Source organism: Anolis carolinensis, chromosome 5 (genome assembly GCF_035594765.1).
Source record: "Anolis carolinensis isolate JA03-04 chromosome 5, rAnoCar3.1.pri, whole genome shotgun sequence".
Taxonomy (NCBI): Eukaryota; Metazoa; Chordata; class Lepidosauria; order Squamata; family Dactyloidae; genus Anolis; species Anolis carolinensis.
The window spans coordinates 98,976,194-98,995,310 of record NC_085845.1 but is presented as its reverse complement, the minus strand read 5'-3'; the positions used below and the strand labels follow the sequence as shown (position 1 = coordinate 98,995,310).

At 39.2% G+C, this 19,117-nt stretch overlaps 2 long non-coding RNA genes across 8 annotated transcripts in view; one reads left to right on the top strand and one right to left on the bottom strand.

The window, feature by feature from the left end:
• The window catches only part of LOC134299760 (uncharacterized), a 55,005-nt gene extending 36,363 nt beyond the window's left edge, over positions 1–18,642 (top strand). The window contains exon 2 of the long non-coding RNA XR_010007009.1: positions 412–18,642. This is a non-coding gene — a long non-coding RNA (uncharacterized LOC134299760). The remainder of the gene's footprint in view (positions 1–411) is intronic.
• Positions 1–19,117, bottom strand: part of LOC103278942 (uncharacterized) — a 104,300-nt gene that overhangs the window by 12,781 nt on the left and 72,402 nt on the right. For all 7 annotated transcript variants that reach the window (XR_010007005.1, XR_010007004.1, XR_010007006.1 and 4 more), the window contains 2 exons: positions 6,092–6,209; positions 4,714–4,784 (listed from right to left, as the gene is read on the bottom strand). This is a non-coding gene — a long non-coding RNA (uncharacterized LOC103278942). The remainder of the gene's footprint in view (positions 1–4,713; positions 4,785–6,091; positions 6,210–19,117) is intronic.

Sequence of the window (19,117 nt, the reverse complement as noted above, 5' to 3'; positions counted from 1 at the left end):
AGAAAACAAAACTAAACAAAAACCCATTGGGGAATGGATGGGGATTACACTCGCTCATGTGATAGCTCAGAATGTGGATGATTTTGGTAGAAAGGGTAAAAAATAAGAATGTGTGATGGGGTTGGAAATATTTTCCGATTTCATTTCAAACACACATGATGATATACTACTGTAAGATGATTCCGCCCCCTTTCTGCAACTCATGGGATGAGATCCTTAGTCTCAAAAATAAAATAAAATCCATGTATAAAATAAAATACATGTAGACTGGATCTGCACATAATTTTGAGTCACAGCACAGATTTACTACCACCAAGAAAAATTACAGATTGCAAACTTCTTCAAGAAGACAGTTTTCCTACTCTTTCTCTTACTTTCTTTGTCTCTCTCTCTGTATTACTGCTGTAATAGATAAAACAAAAATGAAGAAATAAGTCCAATATGCCAACATAACTTCATGCAAGGAGGGAAGAATGTCATAAGCACTGACATGCAGAAGCAGAATAATAGAATCATAAGAGTTGAAAAAGACCACATGGGCTATCTAGTCCAGCACGCTGCCATACAGGAAAAGCACAAAGTACCCTCGACAGAATGGAATCATAAAATCATCGAGTAAACCCTAAGATTCTACAAAATGTAGCAAACAAGGTGAGAAATGTTAAATGCTTCATTCCATGGCATTATAAATAAATGTTCCATGGCCTCAAATTTGAAGACTTAGAAAACAAATAACAGTAACAATATATTATTTATGCAGTCCATTTCACATTTCTTCTAGGACTTTGTATTTATCTGTGTAATGTAAAGGACTGAGGGAAAGGAAGTATTTGTTATCCTAGACACCAGGTGCAGAGACTGAAGCTGAGAGAAAGCAGCTTCCCCAAGAACAGCTATTGAGCTGATGGGAGGGGTGGGTTTCATTGGGACCTTCAGGATCTACTGTCTGCAAATTCACAAATAATCATAAACAGATTTTTTTGACATGTGTCAGTCATACTATCCCCACACTGACCGCTAGGTGTCACAGACCAGTCTTGTAAATGAATGAGAAGCAATTAAGTGCTCAGTGCAGTAGGGTGCTGCATCAGCAGAAAGCTGTTTAGACATGAAATCTGTTTTAGTGTTCTCTCTCTCTCTCTCTCTCTCTCTTTCTCAAGAAAATAAGAGCTACCCTTTGCTGTTTGGCTTCCACTGCTTCTCCAGTGTACTAAACACGAATCTAACACCCCCCCCCCCATTTTTTTTTTGCCAGGGATCCCTTTTGGTGCAGATTGAACCAGAGGCCTGCCACATTGAGGACATATGTTTTCCCAGCAAACTGCCTTCTTTCTGTCAGTATATTCAGGCAAACCTGGCCAAAGAAGTATCTTCTCCTATATGAACTTTATCCTTGTCTCTAAAATCTGTTGCCCTTCTGGTGAGCAGTCCTCTCTAACACAGGCAATGGTGACCAGTTATGGGAGGCCACACGTGCCCATCTGCGCCCTTTTTGGACACTTACGTTGTTTTTGTAGGCTGCTTTTTTCCTCAGAGCTTTAAGAAAGAAAAGGCAATAATTAGTTAACGCTCCAAGATACCCTACTACAAAACACTGCTAGTGGTGAGTGAACTGGCCAGCTCAAAATAAATATAACTTAGTTTTCTACATTTGCCTGGACAACACAGTAGTACTGCTTGTTTTAGTCATTCTGACTGCAGTCTGTCCTAAAATGTTTAGTTCCAACAAGAAGTCTTGGAGAACCTAGAGTGAAGAACATGCATGCATAAGGCTAAATTTAGGTCCTGTTCAGGTTGGATCTTGTGGGGATCCTGTTTCTGGTAATTCAGACAGTCTTCAACTCCATGCTCTATATAATATTAGAGTTGGGGTAAATTAGTTTCAGGGTGTTTTTCATAATCTCCTCAATTGCTTCTTCTCACCTCCCCTTTTTTCCAAAGGCATTTTAAAAACTGATTTCAAACAAAAAATAACTCAAGGAGAGGGGAGTTAGGAGCTGGGGGTGGGTGGAGGGGGGTGGTTAGGCTTGTCTCCTCCCAAAAGTATCACAAGCCTACTTCCCAATGTGGTTTAATCCCACTGTTCCCACTAGCTGTTTCATTCCCCCTTCCTTTCCCATGACTGAGTGGCCAAAAGCATGGGCTGCTGGAGGGCAAAGAGAAAATTTGTTACCTGGGAAAGGCAGCAGAAGAAAATGTGTGGGTGATAAGAAAAATAGTGTTGACTGATAAGGGGGTAAGCAGGGCACAACTGAATCACCTTTGACCTTGTAGAATGGGTGATACAAGAAAAGGTTGGGTGTGTTAAATGAAACTGCATTGGTTGTTGCTGACTAGGACCAACACTGGTGGCTGCTTTCCTACTTTGCAGCTATAAGAGCCTAAAAAGGACAACCTGCCCCTGAAAAATTCCCAGCTGAATTTATTTGTGCTTACGGTATATTGAAGCTTTGGTCCCCAGGGTGTCCAGGTCAGTTACCACAATTTTCTGGCTGCCCACTTGAGTCTATCTGCTATCAAGACTGGACTGGACTAGACAAGAGGGGGATGAACTTAAACCCAACCAAATTCACCCTTCATAACATAATGGTGTTTCATTCCCTCACTCCCAAATTATACTAATTGCATTTAAAAAAATGCTAAACAACCATCCTTCCCCTAAGCCCCAGAAGTGTTTAGCTGGATTATGGGGATAGAAATTACTAAGGAAAGAGTCAATGTTGTCATAGCAGCCATAAACCTTTGAACTATTCCTGATTCCTAGAAGGGAGACTCAGTATGGATAGTAATGTTCTTCAGAAGATGCTGGAATCTTCAGAGATTCCAGCATCTTCCCTGAGATCATCTTAATCAGCTCAGTAAGAAGACTTATTATTTGAAATATAAATCAACATTTATTGTTGTTTTGTGTGGTTTCAAGTCACTTCTTATTTATGTTGACACGAAGTTGAACCTATCATGAAGTTTTCTTGGCAAGATTTAGTCAGAGGAGGGTTGTCATTATCTTCTTCTGAGGCTGAGAGGATATGAGTTGCTCAAGGTTCCCCCAACACCTTGAGCAAGAACTCAAACCCTGGTCTCCCAGAAGCCTAGTCCAATACTCAAAGTGCTATACATGCTGGCTCCCTTTAAAAAAAAAAACCTTCCATATTCTCAAGTACAGTAGAGTCTCACTTATCCAACAAAAACGGGCCGGCAGAACGTTGGATAAGCGAATATGCTGGATTATAAGGAGGGATTAAGGAAAAGCCTATTAAACATCAAATTAGGCTAAGATTTTACAAATTAAGCATCAAAACATCATGTTATACAACAAATTTGACAGAAAAGGTAGTTCAATACGCAGTAATGCTATGTAGTAATTACTGTATTTACGAATTTAGCACCAAAATATCACGATGTATTGAAAACATTGACTACAAAAATGCGTTGGATAATCCAGAACATTGGATAAGCGAGTGTTGGATAAGTGAGACTCTACTGTACTTCTAAAATTTTATCAACATTTTATACCAACAAATAATTTGTGGAAGTGCAGCATTATTATTACCAATTCCCACTCATCTTTACTGTTCATCTTAAAATTCAGTTTAAAAGCAATTTTAAAAAAGTGGGGCTATCTCTCTCCCAAACAATAAAGTAACTCAGCTCATTTCTAAGACAGTCTAATTTTACCCTGTCTAACTCCATGAATGCACAAACCCATTTTGTTCTGGCCCACTCATCTAGAATCATGGAAGGTAGTGGCATTAAAAGGTACACAGACACTAAAATGGCTGGTCACAATGGGAGCTGTTATTTGCCTTCCTTAAAATTATACCATGTCTTTGCACTTTGGTGAAAGAAAAAGGTAACTGGGTTGCTGTGGTGTTTTTCAGGCTGTATGACCATGTTCCAGTAGTACTCTTTCCTAGGAGAGAATGCTACTGGAACATGGCCATACAGCCCGAAAAACTCACAGCAACCCAATGATTCTGGTTGTGAAAGCCTTCGACAACATATCAAAAAGACAACTGCCATGTTGAAAAAAGTTGCTGCCCTTGCTTGACATATGAATAAGTGAAGAAGAAAACTATTTTTTTAAGTGGAAAAGCCTCTTCTGCTTCCAATTGCAAGGAACACTTCCACAGCCATGACAGGTTCAGAGGCTAGAATTTCCATCTCTTCCCTTGATAGGTAGCTTCAAAATAATCATCGCCAAGCACTTAATCTGGATCCTCATCAAGACACACTGGATACCAAAGGAGAGACTACCTCTTGGACACAGAGAAGACTGGGCGACTTGGAAGGCTCTGAACATTCTGCGCTCTGGCACGAGATGCAGAGCCAACCTTAAGAAATTGGGCCACAAAGTGGAGTCCACAACATGTGATTGTGGAGACCACCTATTACAATTCATCCTGAGCCCTGCCACATGTACAATGGAGGACCGTCTTATAGCAACACCAGAGGCACTCCAAGTGGCCAGCTACTGGTCAAAGGACATTTAGTATAATGCCAAGTTTTTAACTTTGTTTGTGTTTTAAAATACATTACAACTGCACCCTTGGTTCACTTCTGACACGATAAATAAATAAATCAGGACACACTTAGATAAATTGCAAGTATAAAACTATTTTGAAGCCATATTTAAAAGTTAACTTTGAATTATGAATATATCTTTCTTTAAGAGTTATGTTATGGTGTATACATAACTTGCAATTTCCGACTCACATGTGATAATATAACTGTTGGAATCAGTCTCTTCATCAGCAAATGTGTTGATTCCCAGCTGATCGAATAGCCTGTTTAAAACAAACAAGAACACACGCATGTTAAGAACCACATCCTGACAATATAGGATTGGTTGTTATTACTACCTCCCTTTGATGATAAAAGGGAATTCCCTTGTTCAGCCTGTGGTTTTGAATCCACCATATTTTTGTCAACTTTACCAAATAATGATGCATGGATTTCCCTGCAAACAATTTCTCTCTTCTCCTTGTTTTTTGATACTAGTGAGGGAAGGGTTGTGTCCTTTGGGATATTGGAAAACTATATTTTACAGCATTTTTGAACTTTCTGTGAAATCTCATCTATCTGTTGTCATCATGTACCATCAATGCTCAAAGTGCAGTAAGTTCCTCTCTTCTCCTGCCCTGGAATGTTGGTCAAGTAAGACTGCCCAGGCAGTCATCCAGGTCCCTTCTATATTGCCATATAATCTAGATTATCAAAGCAGATAATCCACATTATCTGCTTTGAACTGAATTATATGAGTCTTACATTGCCATATAATCCAGTTCAAAGAAGATAATCTGGATTTTATATGGCAGTGCAGAAGGGGCCCCTGAGAATAGTAAGGCCACTACAGACTTAAGACAGTTAAATATTAACTGGGCAGAGAGAAAGTTGAATTTTTAAATACCTAGTTCACCCCAGTTTCAGCTATATGTCATTACTATACTGCTGACAGTTCATCCTGAAATTTCAGGTGGAACCACTGCAATGTTTTTTTAAAAAACCAGCTCACTCTCTCCAAAGGATTCCATGGTAAATGGTTTGAGAAACCACCAAGAAATCAAGAAAAACCAACGTTTTGAATGGTAAAAATTACTGGTATTCAGCAAATTAATAATTTGTGATGTGGTAAAGAGAATTCTAATGTCCATTTGCTTCTCTAGGTTTCTGAGCCGATATAGATGTATGGTAAATTTCTCCACAAGTTTTGGCAAGGCATTTATGTTGAACCTGATATACAGATGATATATGGACTTCATAAATTACATTTGGTTGTATAGTCATAAGGTTCCTCCCCCCATTCTAGCCCAACCCTCTCGCAGTTCTGGAAATGATGTATTATACCTGAAAAATGGTCAACCAGCCTCTGCTTAAAAATCTCTTAACAAACAAAGCCCATCATTTTCCAAGACAGTTATCTCCACTATGGAATAGCTTACATATATCAAGAAGTTTATAATGTCCAGTCAAAATCTTTTTTCTTGAAATATGCATTCAATAATTCTTGTCTAACCCTTCAACCGAAGATGACAAATGTGCTCCAATATCTATATGATAGTCTTTATATATATGGAGACAGTTACTTTATCACCTCTTAATCGCCTCTTCTTTCAGTTATTCAAGCCTCTCCTCACAGGATGTCTTGTTCTGGCCCTTCATTATCTTCTGTCATCTTCCTGTGGACACTTGATATTTGATCGCCTGGGTCTCTGCAACACCATAAAGAGAACATGTGACTCAAGTACAGATAACAGTGTTATTAAAACGGTTTCAGATGAGCTCCTATTCAGTATTTGAACTAGAAATTCAGCAATGTCTTTGAGTGAAAAAAACGCAGCTATTTTTCTGTACATTTTTTGAAAACTGGTTCCCATTTGTGTGTGTATCCATTTCATTTTATCTGTTTCCATATTGTTTTTTCAGTCTTTTTTGTGGAGATAAAAAGTGGAGTATAAATCATCACCATCATCAAACAACTTTCTTACAAGGTTGAAAATCCCTTATTCAGAATTTCAACATTTGAAACACTCCAAAATCACACAGGTGACCAAGATAGTGACACCTTTGCTTTTTGATAGTTAAGATACATAAATGTCTTCATGCATAAAATTATTAAAAATATTGTACAAAATTACCTGCAGGCTATGTGTATCTGTCCGAACATGTCTCCCGCTACGACCCACCTCGAAGCTTAAGATCATCAGATGAGGCCCTGCTCACGGTCCCGTCAGCCTCACAGGTGCAGCTGGCGGGGACGAGTGACAGGGCCTTTTCAGTAGTGGCTCCCCGCCTATGGAACGCCCTCCCCAGTGAAGTCAGACAGGCTCCTTCCCTCCTATCCTTCCGTAGGAAGGTTAAAACTTGGTTGTGGGGCCAGGCTTTCGAATAACAATTAGCAGCACTAATTGGAACTCAATCGACAGACCCAGTCCTTTGAATTTGAACACGCCCATTTTAGAATGTATTTTAGAATGTATTTTAGAATGTTTTTATGAATGTTGATGTAAGTTATAATTTTTATATTGATTTATAGTGTGTTGTATAATTTTTATATGTGTGCTTGTTGTAAGCCGCCCTGAGTCCCCTCTCAGGTGAGAAGGGCGGGATATAAATGTTGTAATAAATAAATAAATAAATAAATATAAAATAAATCTAAAATCCGAAACACTTCTGGTCGCAAACATTAATAATCAAGAATACACAACATGTGCAGAGGTTTTCTTGTAGAAGTCCTAGAGATCTGTACTTCTCCGATTGCTGGGCATGAAAATCTTCTCTAGCTTGCCTCGTCTGCCAGGTCTGCTCTCTTAAAACAGTATTTATTTTGATTCCATGATGAAATATAAACAACAAGTAGAATTCCTTCTCCCTTTCTACCATTTTCTGCTCCTACTAAGCATATTTCAAAGGCCCTCCTCCCTACTGTAAATTCAAGCTCTGTTTAATTTCATAAACATCAGAACAAAGGAATGGTTGCAGACAGTTCTCATTGCTTTCCATTTGTGCTTCCATTTAACTACCTGTGTGTCTGTGGCTCCATTTGTTTACAGCCCTCATCAGTTGTTTTGAGATTTTAAAATGAGGACATGCACTGGAGCAATCCACACCAGTGTATAGGAACGGAGTCATGTGTTTTCCTTGACTGCAGGGATATACAGTTATGCAAATATGCATATTTTTTGGCCCAAACTGGGTTTTAAATGCACCTTTTTAATATGTGTTTTTCTGCTAATCAGCGTGCATTTTCCCTAAATGTCATCTAGCCCCCCTCGCCTTTATTCCATTTTCTTCCATGTTTTAGGGCTTGTGTAGAAGGGCCTGACTCTCAGGATCACCTTTTGTGATCCTGAGGGTCAATCTCCACACCATTCTGGTTTTTCAGGCTCCAGGAGCTCAAAGAACCGGGATGGCACTGCCATCCTCCCCTCCCAGCCCCCCATCCCCTCCAAAACCTATTGACGAGGTCTGCCTCCTGAGAGGGCATATATTCACCTTCTGCATCAAAAATTGTGGGTTTTGTGCCCGTTGTGTGGCCTAAATCCCAAGAGGAATGTGCACTTAAAATACCGATTTCTCTCAGAATTTAAGCCTGTTTCAAAGGGCCCCAAATTTTACCAGTATTTGCTTTGAAACAAAACAAATTCACCCCTAAGTGTTCCTTGCCTAGGGCTCCATATACATTGACCATTTAATACATTTTCAAATGGTGTTGAAGAAAGTGGTTTCACTGTGCAGACGATTACACAGGAAACCCTGGAACTAGTTTGAGTTTACAAACTAGAGGGCATTGATGCACATCAACTGCCTTCTTTTGTGGGAGTTTGTTGTCTGGCCACCACAGTTTGAAGCTAGCATCGAACTGCATTAAATGGTGAGTGTAGATGGGACCAAAGAAAACTCTGTGAAATTAATGCAGCCACCATAAGTCAATGGGCATCTTAAAGGCACATGCACTATAAATGTATATCTGTGGGTATATCTATGTAAAGCAGTAGTTCTCAACTTGGGGTCCCCAAATGTTTTGGGCCTAAAACTCCCAGAAATCCCAGCCAGTTTATCAGCTGTTAGGATTTCTGGGAGTTGAAGGCCACAACCATCTGGGGACCCCAGGTTAAGAGACACTGATGTAAAGCATAGTTTGCAAAAGTTCTTGTTGTTCTTTCAAGTTGTTTTTGAGTTCTCACTGGGTTTTTCAGGCAAGAGTTGTTTAGAGAGGGGTTGTCTTTGCCATTCTCTGAGGCTGAGGAAAGTGTGACTTGTTAGGCTACTCAATGGGTTTCCATGGCTGAATGAGGATTTGAACCCTAGACCATTAGCCTAGGACAGTGGTTCTCAATCAGCGGGTCCCCAGGTGTTTTGGCCTACAACTCTCAGAAATCCCAGCCAGTTTATCAGCTGTTAGGATTACTGGGAGTTGAAGGCCAAAACATCTGGGGGTGAGAACCACTGTCCTAGGACCTAGACTAACACTCAACTATTATACCACACTGGCTCTCTTGAAAAATGTATGCTGTCACAATTTCCCCAAGCTTTACAAAGCCTTTGCCCTATTAAAAATAATGTTTTGTGCTTTTTTGCACAAAAAATATGCAGTTTTACAAGAAATACATCTTTGTGCAAAAAACATTTTGTTGCTGCTGAAAAAAAGCAAGCTCGGGTATGCAGGAGAAAAATCTTCACGCAGTTAACAGAACTTTCTTTATTTAAAGTTGCCTTGTGTTGAAACAATGTTTCTTGATGAGTATAAGAAAACGTTTTGAATATCCTTTACATCACTAATTAGGAGCAATACATAAATACAGTTTCACTTAGTACCAAGTGTATGATCCAAACACACAATACACAGCTCCTTTTGTCTTACATCTCTAGAGTGTGATAGTCAAGTCAGAATCCTAATTAATTTTTTAGCCCAAAACCCTCCAGCTAGTAGCTCTTTATTAACACAGTGCATCGAAAATACCAAAAGATTATCTTGAGGATTAATAGAAATCACTGTTGTTCTTTTAAGCTTTCTGCATACGTAATTTTATAGGCTGATGATATGAGCAACCAGATTATTTTTTTAAAACCCTCTTCATAATTACATGACACAATTCTGTAGACTCTTCCCTTTTCCTGCTGTGAGTAGCTTATGGATTTTCTTTTTGTCCATTTGTTTGTTCTAAGCCTAAAATGATATTTGAGAATGAATGTGTTTGGTACTATAGTGTTTCAAATGAATATTTAATTGCTTAGTACACCAGATTACTCTAACAACTATATTGTCATTCCAGGTGTATAAAAATACCACCCTGTCTATTTTAAAAGGCTAACTACCCATGTAGAGATAATGCATGATCCAAAGGATTTTTCCCTAGAATTTTCACTGAAATGTTCCATGAAAAAAAATCAGGGTGCATTTTTGGGTGCTATATACATCCAATGAATTCTGAGGGAAGTCAAGAGCATAGATAACACTACCAAAAGATTTCAGATAGTTGCATATCATTCATATTAGAGAAATTCAAAATTAACATTGTAAGCTCATCTTCCAGTGATAAAACAAATTTCAGTGGAGCCAAAATTAGGAAGGCTAGCTGAATATTTCTGTAAATTACCAATTTTATAAAATAGAATCACAGAGTTAGAAGAGATCACATGGGCCATTCAGTCCAACCCCCTGCCATGCAGGTAAAACTCAATCAAAGCACCACCAACAGATGGCCATCCAACCTTAGTTTAAAAACCTCAGAAGAAGGAGCTTCCACCACACTCTGAGGCAGAGAGTTCTATTTTTGAACAACTTTCATGATCAGGATGGGCAACTTTGAAGTCCCTGAACAGACTCAGAAGTGGAATGGCAAAATGGCACTACCTAAAAAAATCCTCCACCTTGTGTGATTGTGGAGCAGAGCAGACAACTCTGCATTTGTATGCTTGTCCGCAGTGTCCAACCTCATGTACAGAGGAAGAATTGTTTGAGGCTACAAACAATGTGATCGCTGTTGCCCGTTTTTGGTCAAAAGATATTTAGCCACTTGTGCTCCTATTTTTTATCAGTTTTATATTAATTTATGCAATGCTTTTGATAAGAAATAAAGACAGAACTGCCATCTTGCAAAAAATCCCATCTATCTCTAAGTTGTTTCAATAGGTTCTTGGGAATGTGTTAGGACATCCTTGCTCAGTAGGTGATAAAATTATACGTAGATGAATGCATGTCATTCTCTAAAGCAGGGGTCTTTAAACTTTTTAAGTGGAGGGCTGGTTCATGGTCCCTCAGACTGTTGGGGGGGGGCGGCGGTTTGGTTTAGCACTGTGGAAAGTAAAATTGTGCAGGAACTGCTGAAATAGCATGAAGTATTAAAATAATTGTTTCAATTGTAACAAACAAACCTAAATTAATGATTGGGGCAGGGGTCCACCAGTACACAAAGCCAGGCTTTGGATTTATCCAATGGACATTACCATGAGCAACTGAAGTGATGACAAGTCTGACTACAGACCAACTATTTTCTCTTTCTATTTTTATGACAGCTAATAGATATTATTTTCAGATCTGAATAATTCCAGCGCTCTTCCTGGAATAGATAAACAAATAGACATGGGAGTGGGTGAAAATTTAATGTGCTGTTACAAGGGCATTGTGGTACACTTTAATTTAAAATTTGAAAAAAAGATTTGCTGAAATAATAATTCAACAATTGAAATAAACAAAGCCAAATTTAGAAATATTAAGGAAGGGCTGAAATAAAGTTTGAAAATGTAACCTTTCCCCATATAGAGTACTCAGGCACAATCAGCCTGTGGTCCAAGTTAAGAGTGCTGCCATACCTTGCAATGCCTCATCCCTCACCTCACCCCTAAGTTGGACCATGCGCCTTTTGGGTACTAGGGCCAAAGAAAAAGAGAGAGAGCTATTGTCTTCACGCAATTCTCCTAATGCCTCTTTTACAATAATTCAGTATTAAATCTTAGATGTCATTAGTTCATGGCAATCTTCTCTCAAACATGCTAAGTAATTTTAAATGGCCCAATGTCATCATGACTTTTGTCTTCACTATGCTGCGTTTCCAGTATTTTAAAATTTAATATAGTTCTAGATCACTTCCCTCCCCCTCCCCCACCCACCGAATGGAGTGATTCAGTAACCTCCCTGGGTTTGGGGCTGACATGGGGGAATAAGCACTTGGCAGGTGCAAACATATAAGCTTCTTGAGACATCTGACATGATGGATCCTGTTGTGACAGACTGTTTTGGCAAGGGGAGAACGATGGTGGTAGTGAAAGTACATCTGTTGAACCACAGCCTGTTTCTGTAACCATGTACAATTAGTACTGTATGAAACAGAGATTAATTTTTTCTTAAGAGTCATACATTTTACCACTGGGTAACCCACATTAGTCAAAGCCACAAGATAATTGCCTAAGGAAGAGCAACGTCTGACAAGTGTTTAAAACAGTAAAAAGAATGAGAACTGATTGCAAGTTGGAAAAAGATAATATTTCTGTGTAAGTTATTCTATTAGCAGTTTGGGCCTTTAAATCTGCTACACATCAGATTCTGTCAAGGCGATTTCCCACATGGCCACCTGATAAAGGGGCTGGCTTCCAAGAGAAATACACTCTTAATAAGGTTGTATGTTTATGTGGTCTCTCTTCTGCATTACAAAGTCTGGATTAGTCAATGAAGCTTTCAAACTGGCTGACATAGAAATTACTGCTTGGCAAGATCTGTGGACATCTGTTTGCCGCAACTTTATTTAGCTCTTGGACATTCCCCAGAGGTATGGCATATGGGTGGGTCAGCCATACCACACCAGACCAACTGTAGACGGAAGGGAATGTAGACAGACATGCAAAGTGTTTAAAATAGGAAATGCGCCTTTGTGCTGGGGAAGGGGGTTGGTGGTATAACAGGTGTGTGTGTGTGTATATATATATGTGTGTGTGTGTGTGTATGTGTGTGGATATATATATATATATATATATATATATATATATATATATATATAACTTAGTTTAACAAGGCTTCTGTTACACATGAATACAACTGCTAGCATTTTCCCCCTACCCTCACCCCAAGTTGGAAGGGTATTTTTTGTGTGAAAGTCAGACAGAATAACCTCACAATGACCTCCAAACTGGCACAAGGCCATGAGGGAGGACTCTGAAGGACTGTCCTTCAGCACTGCATTGATTAGATTTCTTTCCATAATACCTCCTCTGTCTTTGCTCAGTAAACCTTACTGAGGACAGAGCTGAGAAGAAAGGCAGATAAGTGAAATAAAAGCTGATCTCCATGTGAAAATACACCATAAAATTAACAAGATTCTTAACATCAAGGTAGCTCCTATTCACTCCCTAGACCAGAAAGTTAAAGCATGCAACAGAAATCAGTTGGCCAAGGCTAAGCACAACGGAGGAGGCAGTGTACAATCACATTATGACCCAATTCAGGTTCTCTTGTATGAATCACAGGGTTGTGGGAGAAATCAGTTTTGGGAAGGATGTGCATAATTAGTGACAGATGTAGTAGGAGGAAGTGATTTATGCTTTTTTCCAGTGACTTCCCCAAAAAAACCTGTTGTTCTATACATGGTCTCATTAAGCCCTAGACCAAGGAAGGTATGTATCCAGTGGGCCTCGGTATCAGCTGGGATTTGGTTCCAACACGTGGACACTAAAACCATTGATGTGCAAGTCCTATTATAAACTATAGCCTTATAGAAATGACAAACAACACAAATGAATGCTGAAGTTCCCCTTCCCTAACACTTTTTTGAGCTGTGGCTGGTTGAATCAGTGAATGCAGAACCCATGGATACAGATGACCAACTGAATCCAAAATGTGCCACACTAGGAACTGAAGCATTCCTTCTCTTGAGGTTCTATTCTGTTTACATTACAGCAACAGAACAATAGAGTTGGAAGAGGCCTCATGGGCCATTGAGTCCATCGAACTAAAGCACCCCCCAGCATGTAGTTGTCCAATCTCTTTCTGAAGATGTCCAAAGAAGGAGACTCCATCAGCTCTCCAGGCCAGGGGTTCCCAAACCTTTTCAGCCACAGAGCCCTTTTCAAAGCAACTTCCCTGTAGAGCCCCAAGAAATGATTAGCATTTAGTTTGGTCTATGTTCTATGAGGCATAATACACATAATATGTATACAGAAGTATGAATACTTTTTTGTGTGTGTCAGGAGCAACTTGAGTCACTTCTGGAGTGAGAGAATTGGCCATCTGCAAGGACGTTGCCCAGGGGACGCCCAGATGTTTTGATGTTTTTACCATCCTTGTGGGAGGTTTCACTCATGTCCCCGCATGGAGCTGGAGCTGATAGAGGGAACTCATCTGCGCTCTCCCCGGGTGGGATTCGAACCTGGCAGCTTTCAGCTCAGCAACCCAACCTTCAAGTCACTTAGTCCACTACGCCATCTGGGGGCTCCAGTATGAATAATAAGGCATATATATATAAAAGGAAAAATAATAAAAAAAGAACTGGAGATAGTATTATTCATTATTTAAATCTACAAAACGATATAACTAGTTAAGATATTTGAAAAATGTTACAATGTTACATGTACACCCAAAGTTAATGTGAACAATGGGCCTGCTTCTTGCAGCAGAATTTGTCAGAATTTAGAAGAGACTCCCTATAATCTCCCTCCTTGCCATGTCTCATGCAGAGCCCTTTACAATGACTCGCAGAGCCCCAAAGGCTCCATGGGGCACACACCTTGGGAACCCCTGTTCTGGGCAATTAATTGGCTTCTCTGCTGAAACATTTTTACTTCCAAGAAGTTACTTCTAATGTACAATTACATTTTATTCTCCTGTAATTCAAACAGTTAGACAAGGTCCCACCGACCCTCTGGGGCAGCAGAGAACAGATCTTCCTCCTCTCTGTGACAGTCCTCGAGGTATTTAAAATTTGCGATCATGTCACCCACCCCCAGTCTTCTCTTCACAAAACTAAGCAGGCCCAGCTCATCCAACGTTTCCTTAAGAACGAACAATGGCTAGACAAACTTGACAAAATCCATGATATGGACAGATTAACTTTCCTTTTGAAGGAAAGTAATGGTAAACCACTAAGGAGAACAGATTGGAAGACAAACGAAGAATATAGAAAGAAGGCAAAGGACTTAACATAGTAAAAAGGAGTCCCCGAGAACAGAAAATAAGGAGAGACCAGAAATGTAAGAAAAGATGATACGTACTTGAAGGGAAAACGCAATGAGCAAAGAATGGAAGACCAAAAACTACCCTTTATTCCTCCCCCCCTTTCCCCCGCCTTTTCTTCTTCCTGTTTATTCCTTTAGACTGGGCTTTGTATTTTTACCCTAATGTCTTATTTCGTGTTTTCCTTTGCAATTCGGAGGGTTTTTTCTTTTTTCTTTTATTTGTAAAAATTCTGAATAAAATTATCACATTTCAACCTTTCATTATGTTTTGTTCTCTATACCATACCTCTTTTGTTACCTTTCTCTGAACCTGCTCCAACATGGCTCTTTGCTTCTTAAAACAAGGCACCTAGAACTGAACACAATACTCCAGTGCTGACCAGTGCAAAAGAGAGGGAGCCTCATCTGATTGAAGGAGTCGCGTTGTTCAGCTTGGTGAAGTGAAGACTGTGGGGATGGTATGACTATACCTTTAAAATAACTCAAGGACTGTTGCAGAGAGGAAAGGGAATGCCTATTCTCTGCTGTCCCAGAGTGTAGGACCAGCACTTTGGACATCTATCACTCCCATAATAACTTGACAGAGCTCAGAAGTTGAAATCAATCCTCTTCTCTCTGTTTCTCAGACTCAGTTCTATGTGTATTGTTAATCCTTTCTTGGGTCCTATACCCACCAATTACTCTGTTTAACTTTTTAATCAGCATAACATAGTGGGCAAAAAAAAAAAAGAATTTTGATTTGGTAAGTCACTAATTTAACTCTTACCCAGTCTTGAACTCCAAAGGGGCTTGCTATGAGGCCAGAGCTATGCCTCAGTCCTTTGGGTCAATAGCATCAAGGTATTAGTAATGACTGTTAATAGTTGCTTTCAGAATAAAAAATGAATGTACTTTAAAAAGCATCAGTGAAGCATTAAGCCTACATGTTTTAATCAACAGATCAAATGAGAGAAATATGTGACTTGCACCCAACCTCTGGAGTATTTTATGCTCCTACTCCTCTCCTTCCCAGCAATTGTATTTATTGTGCCTGATTTAACAGTGTTAAATCAACACTGTTTAACACTAAAGTTGCTTCCAATTATGGCTTTTGTTTTTCAACTTCCTTGTTTTAAGTACTTTATTTTACTGGGAAAGTGGTTTTTCTATTGTTGCTAATCTTAGTTTTGAAACCTCCTGTGTTTCCCTAATGCTTCTGTCTTTCCCAACGCTGTTTCTCCCTGAAAAATTGTATCGGGGATTGGCTATTCCAGCTTGTGAGAACTCGACTGGCAACTGTCACCCAGAGGACCTTTTCATCGGCCGCCCCAATATTGTGGAACAAATTTTAAAACCATCTAAAGACCCATCTCTTCCGGCAGGCCTACCCAGCCAGTTTTAATCACAAATTTTAAACTTGCGTCCTGTGTTTAATATTTGTTCTGTGTATTTTAATATATATTTTGTAGAAATATGTTTTAATATGTGTATTTTGTAGAATATCTTTAGATGACTGTGTGTTTTTAGTGATATTGTAACTCGCCACGAGGAGAGGCAGGTAAGAAATAAAATTATTATTATTATTTGATACACAACAAGATTAGTAGACAGAAAATAATATCACCATGCTGGCTGTTGTTATTGTTGTTGTTGTTGTCATTATTATTGAAACTATTTTTATTATTTGGGGCTATGACAGTATTTGGCTCAATTACAGATAGACTTCTACTTTTAAAATGTTGCACAAACTTCCAGGAAGAAACAGTAGATCACAACAGTAGTGCTAACATTTGACATCTCACAGGGCTGGCAAAAGTTATTTTTTGAACTATAGCTCCCAGAAATCTCCACTCACCATACTGGGTGGGGCCCAGAAGCTGTAGTATAAAAGAAGCTTTCCAGAGCTCTAACATTTAACTACGCAGCTGATTAAATAATAGTTAAGACATAAAAATGCTAGTCTGCACAAAACCACAGAAATATATGCTGGAGACTGCAGCAAAAAAGGCTTCAGGTGATATTCACTTTATCACAGCTGAGACGCTGTACATTCAATAAGGCTCTGATGGAGAAATGAGCTAGAAGCTTCCCCACTGTGTTTACTCTCATCAGCAACACTTTAGTGCCAAAAGAAAGGAACACTTGGTGACATGCATCCAGGATTCGCTCTCCTAGTTGATGCTACTCTTCTTCCAAACACCGTAAAGTTGCTTGTTTAAATGCAGCCAAACGGCAACAATAAAAAAGACTTAGCAAAACATAGCAATTTTGTATTCTGAAATGTCTTCCATGCCATGCTGTTGACTTTCTGTTTCTCAAAGTCATTATTAGTCATCAAACAGTTACAAAATGGTGGCAAGAATAAAGAAAACCTGTTTGAAAAAGATTAATCAGTAAACTTTTTAAAGGAGTCATCAGAATCAGAAGAAATTCACACCAAAAAGGAACATGTGATAGTTTTAAATTAAGAATAATAATCTATTTCCTCCTCAGCATTTTCCATGGATAATTTAGGGCCCTTCCGCACAGACATTTAATCTGGGTCAGGATTTGGATTTAAGAAATCTGTTTCGCTTTGGAGTACCTACACAGGCATCTCTTGAACCTGTTCAAACCTGCCCCATAATCGAAAAAGGTGTAATGATTCGGATCAATCCAGATTAGGATTATTATTATTTATCTTCCCTGGCAAAAAGCGCTGGTTGAAACAAGTGATCAGCACTTAAAGCAGAGCAAACTCAGGCACTGACATCTAGCGTTCTCGTGGGAATGTTGTCCTTTGCTTGCAGTAGGAGAGATATTTGTTTACTTTCCACCTGTGATCCCTGGAGTTTAACTCTGTCTTGATAAGCATGATCCAGAATTTCTGGTGAGTTCTTTTAACATGCGGTTTCTGTCAGAATTATGGTAGGAGGTTGAATTGGCACCCTACCCTGTTTCCCCGAAAATAAGACATCCCCGAAAAATAAGACCTAGTAGAAGTTTTGCTGAATTGCTAAATATAAGGCCTCCCCCGAAAGTAAGACCTAGCAAAGTTTTTGTTTGGAAGCATGCCCAGCGCCTGCCAAACAGAACACCAGAGCATGCAGGATTGGTAAATGTACATACCAGTTGTACATGGAAATAATGGTAGTAACAACAAATGCTTGATAGGATTCACAGTTTGTTTAGTTATGCTGGTTTGTGATGACAACTACTGTACAGTATATAATAAATGTTCATTTTTTTGTTCAACAATAAATGTGAATTCTTCTTCATGGAAAAATAAGACATCCCCCGAAAATAAGACCTAGCACATCTTTGGGAACAAAATTTAATATAAGACACTGTCTTATTTTCGGGGAAACACGGTAGCTTCTAGCTGTATTATAGTGCCTGTGTGGATGGGGCCTTACTTAACATGTCTTATCATGCCACTCCCATATGACTAGTGGTATGTACTCTATTCACAATGTAATTAATCTGGCCCAAATTCCAGTACGCTCATAGAAAGCTTCAGTAGAATTTTAGTGCATATCATTTCTATTTAGAAAACCAATGACGGTGGAGCAATGTTATTAAAGTAAACTTTATATGGGATTTTGGGCTGTATCAAAAAGAGTATAGTATCTAGATCAGTGGTTCTCAATCTGTGAGTCCCCAGATGTTTTGGCCTTCAACTCTCAGAAATCCCAACAGCTGGTAAACTGGCTGGGATTTCTGTGAATTGTAGGCCAAAACACCTGGGAACCCACAGGTTGAGAACCACTGGTCTAGATCAAGGAAAGAGATGGGGTAACTGAGTAACTGAGTATTAGTGCAGCCTGCCCTGTTATATTGCTCTTTGGATTTTGTGTTGTACTGTATATGATTCTTTATTGTATTGTTGTAATTGTATTATGATATGTTGTTTTTATATTGTGTTATATTGTATTTTCCCGGGCATGGCCCCATGTAAGCCGCCCCGAGTCCCCATTGGGGAGATGGTGGCGGGGTATAAATAAAGTTTTTTTATTATTATTATTATTATTATTATTATTATTATTATTATTATTATTATTATTATTATGGGGCCAATCTACTCTTGTTCAGGCCTCTCTGGAATACTGCATCCAATTTTGGGCACCATAATTCAAGTGGGATATTGACAAGCAGGAACGTGTCCAGAGGAAGGTGACTACAATGATCAAAGGCCTGGACACCATGCCCTATGAGGAGCGTCTTAAAAACCTGGGTATATTTAGCCTGCAGAAGAGAAGATTGAGAGGAGATATGATTGCCACGTTTAAATACTTGAAAGGATGTCATAAGGAAGAGGGAGCAGGCTGGTTTTCAGCTGCCCTGGAAACTAGGATTCAAATGGCAGAAAAGGAGATTCCACCTGAACATTAGGAAGAACTTCCTGACTGTACAAGCTGTTCAACAATGGAACTCTCTGAGGACTGTAGTGGAAGCTCCTTCCTTCGAGGCTTTCAAACAGAGGTTGGGTGGCCAT